The sequence below is a fragment of the Gadus chalcogrammus genome, chromosome 22 (genome assembly GCF_026213295.1).
Source record: "Gadus chalcogrammus isolate NIFS_2021 chromosome 22, NIFS_Gcha_1.0, whole genome shotgun sequence".
Classification (NCBI taxonomy): Eukaryota; Metazoa; Chordata; class Actinopteri; order Gadiformes; family Gadidae; genus Gadus; species Gadus chalcogrammus.
In genome coordinates, this window is record NC_079433.1 from 8,859,695 (window position 1) to 8,867,194 (window position 7,500).

Here is a 7,500-nt window from a genome sequence, read left to right on the forward strand (position 1 = left end):
TTTGTTTTCCATCTGCTTTCCACTGGCGTACGGGTGGTACGGTACGGTGTGGATCAAGTCCACCTGACGCACGTGCCCCATTGTTATGACCACAAGGACCAATGAGGACGCGGCGTGGTTCAGGCTGCATCCCACCCCCCCTGGGATCCTCCTGGAAGGCAGCGGGAGCCACCGTTGTCCACCGACACGGACACCGCCCTCAGCCGCCTTCAGGGGGCGCTAAGAGAATACGTTTAGGGGGGCCGAGGGGGAGAATAGAGCAATTGAAAGGCGAGGGGAAGGGGAGAGGCGGTAAAACAGCAAAAAGGAGAGGAGAGACACCGAGCGGCAGGAAGTGTGTTGCCTGTGGCCTATATTCCTTTAGTCATGCCTGGCCTGGCTTTTAAGCCAGAGCTGGCTCGCCCCATGAAGGCCATTTTACAGATGTGACAGAGGCGCGGTTACACGACAGCCCCGGGGCTTTTACATGCAGTATGAATGAGGGCACGGGGCATTGGGAGACAGTGTGGATTTAGATTTGTTTTTCTTCTCTTTTTACTTCCTGTGCGTGCGGATTAAGATCCAGCCCCGGAATACACATTGGATTTGCTGTTTTGTGTGTGTGTGTGTTTTTACTCACAGAGCACATTATTCTGAACACAAATGAGATAGTGTCCCCTCAAGACCGATTTCTGGGAAGAGTGCGTGCGTGTGTGTGTGTGTGTGTGTGTCTGTGTGTGTGTGTACATGTGTGTGTCTGTGGGTGTGCGTATGTGTGTGTGGGGGGGTGTGCATGCGTCTCTAAAATTTCTGTCTAAAGTTTCTGTCTTTGTGTGTCCTTGTGGCATACAGTATGCCACAAGGAAATATGTACATTGTTGTGTGTGTATGTGTGTGTGTGTATGTATGTGTGTGCGTGTGTGTCCGTGCATTTTTGTGTATGAGAGAAATATGGGGGCATCGTCGCAGTGCCAACAGATGTGATCCCTAAACGAAAGTCCCCCCTTCCGTCCCTCCTGCTCCTTTCCTTCCACTTCCTGCAGGCTGTCCAGACAGAGAGATGGTAGGACCCTCATTCTCTCCCTCTTTCCCTCCCTCTCCTCCCCCTCCTCTATCTCTCTCCCCCCTGTCTCCCCTCCTCTCCCTCCTTCCCCCCTCCTCTAACTCTCTCCGCTCTGTCTCCCCTCCTCTCTCTCGTGCTCTCTCTCTTTCCCTGCCTCCCCCCCTCCTCTAACTCTCTCCCCTCTCTCTCTCCTCCCCCTCTCTCTCAGCAGCGTGGTGGCTCCGGCAGCAGGAGTGTCAGGCGGGTGGGGTTGGGCCCGGGGCCCGGGTGGTGGTGGAGGGGGGGTGGAGGGGGGGTGGGGCTGGTGATGGCGGAGCCGGTGAAGTGTCATTACCGGCGCCGCAGCTAATGGATCCGCCACGGCTGCGGCGCTCACCGCTAATGAGAAGAGCTAAAGGCCATGGGCAAGGGTGATTAACTCCCTCCACTGACGACACACGCACACACACACACACACACACACACACACACACACGCACCCACACGCATACACAAACACGCGCAAACGCACACACACGCACGCACACCCACAACCACCGAAAGAGAGCCGCTCTGCACATGAGGGTGTGTGTGTATCTAAGTAAATAGTTTGTGTGCTCGCGTGTGCAACTTTTGTGGGACATTGTCGTGTCTGTGGCACACATGTCTGTCATGTGTGTGTGAGTGTGTGTGTGAGTGAGTGTGTATGGAGTGAGGCACTTTTAAAGCTGTCACACTCACAATGAGGTGATGTGGCACATCCCATGTTTTCCTGACTCTAGGCACCGCTCCCCCCCCCCCACACACACACACACTCACTCACTGTGTGTCTTTTCCATTTTTCCACCCTCATGTCATACTCCCCACCACCCCCTCTCTCTCTCTCTCTCTCTCTCTGGCTCTCCATGTCCCTCTATCTAACTGTTATTGTCTAAAAGGGCCTATTAGATTAGAGAAGTGACCTTCTTCTCCATGGAGACTCCAATCCATGCAGAGCAATTTAATTTTCCTTTTTTTTTCTTTCAATTTTTCCCTCCCTCATTCCTCCCTTTTTTTTCTCCCCCTCTTCCTTCCTTCCTTGCCATCCCTCCCTCCCTCCTTCCTTCCTTCCTTGATCTCCTTTCCTCCCCATTAGCTGGTTCCCCCCAGCCCGTGTGTGAGCGCGGCTCAGAGGGCAGATGAAGAGGGGGCCGGGGGCATAATTAGCGTTATCAAAACCACCTGGGTCAAAGGGAGGGTGTCCGTTTCAAATCACATGCTCCTCGCGGGGACCGGAGAGGAATCTCAATGAGATTTCATGAGGAAAATTTAATAACGCAAACGGCTCGTCCCTCTTTCTCCTTCACCCCTCCCTCACGTCCCCCTAACAAGTATTGTTGCTATTTAACGTGACAGGTTCAGCCAGACATATTCCCCCAGCCAGCGGAGCTACGGTAAGTTGTCCGGGGGAGCCGAGATCGGCTTCTGTGTATTGGGTTGCTATGGTGATCAGCATCATTTTTGTCGGGTGTGGAAATCTTTAAGGATTACTCTGTCCATCAATTTGTCTGTGTGTGTTTGTGTGCGTGTGTTTGTGTGCGAGTGCATCTCTGTGTGTTTGTGTGTGTGTGTGTGTGTGTGTGAGTTTGTGTGCGTGTGTAATAGAACAGGTCCCTTGTTAGACATTAATGGTTGTTTTGCATTTCACCCGCTTGCTTGCACATACACTCAGGGGCATACAACAACAAACAAACACACACACACACACATACAAATCACACACACACACACACACACACACACACACACACACACACACACACACACACACACACACACACACACACACACACACACACACACACACACACACATACACTCACACACACAAACACACGTAAACCAGCAAACGTGCCCACATGCACACACTCAAGGACACCCACAGACATGCACACGTTCACTCATACGCACGCACGTTGACAAATAAGCTGAGCTATAAGCAGATGGTGCATGTGTGTTTAATGAGAAAAAGGCATGTGTGTGTGTGTGGTGTGTTTGTGTGTGTGTGTGGTCCTCCATCTCTCCCAGAACCCTCAGCTCCACATTAACATGTTTACCGAGTACACCTCCATGCATCCCTATTTACATATACAGTATCCGCACTACTTCCAGAACGCATTCACATTAACATACATATCTGTACCGTGTTCACACTTGCACACAACGTACATCTTCGTTGAATTAGATTATTGGATGTGCACAGCTCAATACACGCCACAGAGGAGTTGCACATTGGAAGCGTGTGTGGAGAATACCAATCCAGACCAGCTGTCCTTTCCATCCATCTCCAGTATGTTTTTTTATGATTCCCATCGAACCGTACCGGCGAAAACCTAACCCGACTACGGCGGCCATCCATTCATCATTAAACCATCTATCTGTCCGTCCATCCGTCCGTCCCTCCATCTATTTGGGGGACGACAGTGGGGTCTGGGAGGTGAGGGATGGGCAGGCCACTCAATGCGTGTTATTGATGGTCCGGTAGACCCCGCCGTTGGGTGCTGATGAGTATCGATCGGGGGGCCGAACGGGGCTGTAGGGTGCTTCGGGGGTGGACAGGAAATAGTGTCGAGCCGACAGGAAATAGTAAATGGAGCGGTGGCGTGACATACTGTTGAGCGGTGGCGTTCTGCTGCTGGGTCTTCCTGGAGGTGAACTAGAACCGCACTCCCTGGGGTTCTGTTCGCCTGGTTCCGTGGCCAAGGGAACCGGTTAAAGGTGGTTCAAGGTCGCTGCGGAGTGGGCTGGGCCCTATTAAACCAAACCAAGCAGCCTACACGCAAATCAAAAACGGAACCAATAAAGGATCCGTACGTTTAAACGCATGGATCGCAATAGCTCGCTCCTCAAACTTTCAACGTCATTTCTTATCGACTGCAATCTTTTTACGGCTCGTGCGGCTGCTGAAAACAATCTAAATTGTTTACGATTGACAAATAGCTAGCTAGTAGCAATAGCATTGCCATAAACAAGGTTTCACAAACAAGGAAAGACAATTTGTTTATCTTATTCAATATTGGCACATAAATGATACATTATTCAAAATAATCATTGATATATATATATATAAACATATATAATATTTATAAATGACAAAATTATGTAATTTATTAAATAAATAAAAAAGTTGCTCCTGAAACTCCAGAGGGCGCTGCAGCTCCCCTGCTCCCTGCAGGTCTGCCTGGTCCCCTTGTTCTAATGGACGTGTTTGTGTTGTAGCGTTCTGGGCTGAGCTAGCGATAGCGTTAGCGTAGCCCAACACAGAAGAGAACTCAGGGCCGGGAAAATAAAGTGCGCTGCGTGAGGTACAGAGACAAGACAACAATTTACAACGGTATCCGCCTATATTCCTATATCCTAATCCTAGATTCCTTGTCGAGCCAAGGACAGGAGTCCTGATGAAAAAGGATGATGTATGTATACCTATTAACGATGAGGTATTACACTTGCATTGAAAAGAGCGGTGCTTTTTCATTTCCTTCCCTCAGAGTACAACAGGGGGGAGAGGCGATCAGAGCCCGGCAGCGCGCCTCGACACAAACAGCACGTATAGATTGTGCATCGGGGTAATGGAGCACTGTGTCTCGCACACATCTGCCTCCCTTTCTGGGGCCGAAGGGGCTGTCCATCACCTGTGTTGTCATGACAACAGAGTGCGACCTCGACGTCCCGCTGACGAGGGCGGGGACCGGCGGGAAGGTGACCCCATGTCAAGTCAGACGTATATATATTTATATCTATATATATTTATAGACCAACCATGCAGCACGCAATCAAATGCGATACTTCCACGGAATTAAACATGTGATTGCCTTTTTATGGAATCCAGGGACAGGATTAGTTGGGCAGGAAGTAACTGTGTTGTGAAGTTTCTTTTATTTTTTTCAGTCCAGCACGTGGCCAGCAGCGTGCCGCACAGGGTCCCACACACACACACACACACACACACACACACACACACACACACACACACACACACACACACACACACACACACACACACACACACACACACACACACACACACACACACACTTCCTGCCACGCCTTCTGGCCCGCAACCGCACCCTTACGCAACGCAAAATAGCAAGGAATTCTGGGAAAGCCAATGGGGAGCAGGGCCATCGCTCAGAGGACAGGAAGGGAACATTTGGGTTTTGGGGAGGAATGAAGAGGCCAGACCAGTGCATGGGAACACACATACAGAAACACACAAAGAAATACATACACACACACATACAAACACACCCAAACACACACACTCAAACACCCAGACACACACACCCAAACACCCAAACACACACACACACAGACCACCGCCGCAGAAAGTTCCGGAGCAGCCGCTGGTATTCTGAGGTGCGGCATACTGTCCTCTTAAAGGGACTTCCCGTACAGGGCTCTTGACACCGCTAACGTTGCTCCGTTTCTTCAATCCACAAATCTTGTCACCTCCTACCCACGGGAAGGATGAAAAAAAGTGTGTGTATGTGTGTGGCGGGATCAAAGCGCGCTGGTGGCCGCAAGGAAGGGGCTATTGATCTGAAAAGGGGGGGGGGAGGCGGTTCAAACCCCTGGGTTTGATCGTGGGCTGGGGCGAGCTGAGGGGAGGAGCCCTGGCATCTGGCTTGAGGATCAAGAGCAGTGAAGGGAACGATTGTTGCACCAGGGTGATTCTTAACCCTCCCCACGGCATCATCGCCCCAGGACACACTAAACAGGTACAGCAGGCAGAGGGGGGGGGAGGGAGAGAGAGAGAGAGAGAGAGAGAGAGAGGTGGAGAGAGGGAGAAATGGAGAGAAAAAAGTAAGGGATATCTGCTACAATGAGCGCCTTAACCCACTTTCACCCATAATGCACCCCGTCAAACATCAGAAGCCATCATCATAGATTAGCCTGTCTCTAATCCTGGCTGTTAGCACAGCTGGGGCAGATTATAGAAAGGGGAAAAGAGAAGGAGAGGGTTGGGGGGGGGGGGCATTCCTGACAGATCCAACATGGCGTCACAGTAGAGCGGCTCACCTGGAAACACATGGGAAAACTGTACAATGCTGCACTGTGTAAATCACACTCACACACACACACACACACACACACACACACACACACACACACACACACACACACACACACACACACACACACACACACACAAGAAGCCGCACACACAAACACCCACACGCACGCACGCACGCACGCACGCACATACACACACACACACACACACACACACACACACACACACACACACACACACACACACACACACACACACACACACATACACACACACACACACACACACACACACACACACACACACACACACATACACACACACAGATCAAATGGGGTGTCAGAGCAGGGATAACCCTTCGGGGCAGTGGAGCACAGACAGGAAGTCCGGCCCCCGAACCGCGTGACACCTCCAGTCAGCCTGATCCCTTCACACAGCGGCTGTGTTTGTGTTGTGTGTGTGTGTGTGTGTGTGTGTGTGTGTGTATTCGTGTGTGCATTTGTGGGAGTGCGTGTGCATGTGTGTACGAGTATGTGTGTGCGTGTATGCATGCGTGTGGGTGTGCTCGTGCGTGTGTGTTTGTATTCGTGTGTGCATGTGTATGCAAGTATGTGCGAGTGGTCGTGTGCATGTGTGTACGAGTATGTGTGTGCGTGTGTGTGTGCGTGTATGCATGCGTGTGGGTGTGCTCGTGTGTGTGTGTTTGCATTCGTGTGTGCATGTGTATGCGAGTACGTGCGTCTGTGTGGGCGAGTGGTCGTGTGCATGTGTGCGTGTTTCTGATTGTGAGAACGTCACGATGAGAAAGCGTTTAAAAGATTGATGCGGTGATTAAAGGTGTGACTTAGGAGGAGGGAAGAAAAGACATGGTGAAAGTACGCAGAGGTTACCGTCACACACGCACGACAAACAAACACACACACACACACACACACACACTCACGCTACGTGTGAGGAGGAGGGCCGGAGTGGAGGCTACCGGAGTCTGTGAGGGAGAACAGACAGCCCTGTCACACAGCTAAGCCCGGCAGGAAATCTGTTTAACGTCGTAGAGGATCACTGAGGAGCGCTGCTGCCTCGCCATCAGGCCCGCAGTGGAACAGCAGCCCATACAGATGTTACCCCCGGCTGGGACATGACAGACCTCGGATCTGGGGGGACCTGGATCTTTTCCGCAAGGATTGGAACCTGACATTCCCCTTGACCCCTGCAGGCCTCCGTCTCCTTCACCACACTGCAGCAGCCCAAGCAGACCCCACCTTTTTGATGGCTTTTGCGTCGCGCCGATTTCCACACGACGCTCACCATGTTAAACATATGCTTGAATCGTAGGGTGGAACTCGACAGCCTAACCACGGCTCACCAGGTGTGTTCTCCTGGAACACTGCGGTATATCTGCAGTGGGTTGGCCCCCTGTAGGTTAGGA

At 51.5% G+C, this 7,500-nt stretch overlaps 1 protein-coding gene across 1 annotated transcript in view; it reads right to left on the bottom strand.

Annotated features, from left to right (window-relative positions):
• Positions 1-7,500, bottom strand: part of LOC130376246 (RNA-binding motif, single-stranded-interacting protein 3-like) — a 173,577-nt gene that overhangs the window by 3,041 nt on the left and 163,036 nt on the right. The window lies entirely within an intron of this gene.